The sequence below is a fragment of the Ixodes scapularis genome, unplaced genomic scaffold (genome assembly GCF_016920785.2).
Source record: "Ixodes scapularis isolate PalLabHiFi unplaced genomic scaffold, ASM1692078v2 PGA_scaffold0__279_contigs__length_252992795, whole genome shotgun sequence".
NCBI classification, from domain to species: domain Eukaryota; kingdom Metazoa; phylum Arthropoda; class Arachnida; order Ixodida; family Ixodidae; genus Ixodes; species Ixodes scapularis.
In genome coordinates, this window is record NW_024609835.1 from 11721784 (window position 1) to 11725040 (window position 3257).

The window sequence follows — 3257 nt, forward strand, 5'->3', positions numbered from 1 at the left end:
CAACAGGATCACCCGTCACGATAAACACTTGAGAAAGTAGAAATATCGCAATTGCGTGCTTGGAAGAAAAGCATGCATTGAACGCGGGGTGGTGCACGTATGCCGGCTGTATTTGAAAATAAATGGAAACTTTGTGAATGTGCATATCTACTTTGTAGTAAAAGTTTCAAAATTAAACCAACTGTTATGCAAAGAGTATACTATGTTAGGCACAGATGCCCTTACAACCTGCGTTCCTCATGCGCGATTCATTATATTAGAGCGCAGCTCTTAGGCGACCGTTTCAGGCTTGAGCGGCGTCGCCATAATCGCGCTTTGCATTATGGTAAGTTTCCCATAATGACGTCACAAAGGTTACCCTTGTGAGGGTTACGAGGGTTAGGGACGAGGGTTATCCTCACGAGGGTCACAAGCGTTAACCTCACAAGGGTTGCGAGAATTAGTTACCCTCGACAGGGTCACCCTCACGAGGGTCACGAGGGTTACTCTCACGAGGATCACCCTCACAGGGGTCACGAGGGTTATGAGAGTTACCATCACGAGGGTCACCCCGCTGAAGTCCCGTGACCTGCCCCCACAAGGTCACGCGACCTCAGGGAGTCACGTATCCCTCAGTACCCTTCCATCCTCCTCCTCAAGAGCTGCGCTCTTATCCGGCGTTACAGGAAGTCGTAAACGTCTTTCATTTTTTAACTCAAATTAACGAAAGATTATTTTATATAGCAAGATTTGTAAATTCACTCAATTGGACATCTCTATAGGATTCATTTTATGTCAAATCCATCGTTTACTTGCCATTCCAAGACATCAGAACTTCTGAAGTCACAGGTCATAAATATAGATAGATTAAACTTAGCTTATAAAGAAACAAGTGGAACAACGTTCACAAGTTTAGCTGGGTTTTCGTCTAAGGATTATGCAATGATAGTAAAAAGCATGGAAAAACTATTCAATATTCAAATCGAAAATATTTGGCCAATACCTCTATTCGCTTCTAACTCAAAATCATCTATTCGCACAAGACTACGTGTTAGTAAGAAATTTCAAGCAAGTGCACGTAAGATGCAGTATGAAGTGAAACATGTTCATACCTTTATTATTGAGAAATAATTAGTGGGCCACGTCCAGCTTTCATTTGGAAGGCAATCTAACTTCCAGAGCAATCAAGTCCACATGAAGAACTACAGAACCTGGAAAACAAAAACAAAAAAATGTGGAATGTGATTAGGTTATGAATAGAATGCGATGACACAATAAACCTCCCAATTTCAGCAAACTATGAGTTACATGTAAGCGCATTGCAGAAGCCTCATCTTAACTCTGGCGAGCAGTACAGTGAAACCAACTTGTAACTTATGATACGAAACCATTTTAACAAGGGAAGTTAGAAAAATTCCTTTGAACACAGAATTTCCGCATCCAATAAGTTACTTAAGTTTGTTGTCACGAGTTAATTTCAGAAGTTACTGCCAGCTGTGCCTCCCAGAGATAATTAAACACCGTGTTAGTAAGAAATTTCAAGCAAGTGCACATAAGATGCAGTACAAAGTAAAACATGTTCATACCTCTATTCTTAATATAATTAGTGGTCCATGTCCAGCTTTCACGTGGAAAGCAATCTCTAACTTCCTGAGCAATCAAGTTCTTATGGAGAACTACAGAACCTGGAAAACAAAACAAAAATGTGGTATGTGATTAGGTTCTGAACAGATTGTGATAACAGAACGGACCTCCCATTTGCTGCAAACTATGAGTTACACATAAGCAGTGCTTGAAGTCTCCCTTAAGTTGAGGGGGTCCCTAAAAGAAGGAAGGAGGGCGGGGGGGGGGGGGGGGGGTTCTGACGAAATGTATTAGATGCGCAAAAAATAAAACCGACTGTTGACACTGTCCCCACCATACCTGGAACCCTCAAATTGCTAATCCCTAAATGTCACATTCCTGAAAAGAAGCTATTTTATTGCAAGATGTGATTTTGATTTCACTAATGCTGGGGCTGTGGAGGAGGGTCCCAGACCATCCGTTAAAATCAGTGGGGGGTCCGAGACCCCCTGAGACGACCCAGACTTTAAGCGCGGCACATAAGTGTAGTGCAGGAACCTCAGCTTAATTCTGGCAGACGTTAGACAGTGAAACCAACTTGTGACTTATGCTACGAAACCATTTTAGCAAGGGAAGTTTGAAAAATGCCTTCGAAGATAAAGTTGCCGCATTCACAGAGTTTCTTTAAGCCTGTTATCGCAAGTTAATTTCAGATGTTACTGACAAGCGCACGTCCCAGAGATAACCAGGTGCTTGAAAACCATGTTAGTAAGGAATTTCGAGGAAGTGCACACAATATGCAGTAGGAAGTAAAACACGTGCACACCTTTATTCTTGAAAATTATTTCATGGGTCATGTCCAGCTTTCATGTGGAAGGCAATCTTCATAACTTCCAGAGCAATCAAGTCCATATGAACAACTACAGAACCTGGAAAAAAAATGTGGAATGTGGTTAGTGTCTGTATAGAATGCGATGACAAACTAAACCTCCCGATATCTCCAAGCTATGAGTTACACGTAAGTGCACTGCAGGTGCCAGTGCGATTTAAGGAAGTCCACGTCCCAGAGATAAACAGGTGCTTGAAAACCGTGTTAGTAAGAAATTTCGAGGAAGTGAACACAAGATGCAGCAGGGAGTAAAACATGTGCATACCTTTATTCTTGAGAATTAATTAGTGGGTCACGTCCAGCCTTCATGTGGAAGGCAATCATCATAACTTCCAGAGCAATCAAGTCCATATGAACAACTACAGAACCTGGAAAACAAAAAAAAAAGCGGGATGTGGTTAGGTTCTTAATAGAATGCGATGACAAACTAAACCTCCCGATATCTGCAAACTATGAGTTACACGTAAGTGCACTGCAGGTGCCAGTGTGATTTAAGAAAGCTGTAAACCCCAAATGAAGCTACTTGAAAGGGGCATGGACACAGAAATTAGGCAAGTTAGAGTATTTGTTACATGACAACACCTATTGGACATACACGAAACATTTCAGAATATTTAAAACTCCAATAATTACAAATTTTTTTTAATGTTTATCATTTTTATCTGGGGACCAGGATACCTTGACAAAACTCCTACTGTGGCGACGGCAGCTTGTCGATAAACCACGTGACTCTAACTGAGACGTTAAACAATCTGTCTTTCGTCGTTTTCTACCCGCGTTCGCCACGCCAAGCCTGTTCGTTACTCAGGCTCTGTACCTCTTTCTT

At 41.7% G+C, this 3257-nt stretch overlaps 1 long non-coding RNA gene across 1 annotated transcript; it reads right to left on the minus strand.

Annotated features, from left to right (window-relative positions):
• Positions 1–1177: 1177 nt before the first annotated feature.
• Positions 1178–2386, minus strand: LOC120846868. Its single transcript, XR_005717134.3, has 3 exons — positions 2369–2386; positions 1566–1664; positions 1178–1190 (listed from the first exon to the last, which is right to left on the minus strand). It is a non-coding gene; the product is annotated as an uncharacterized LOC120846868 (long non-coding RNA).
• Between the last annotated feature and the right edge of the window lie 871 nt (positions 2387–3257).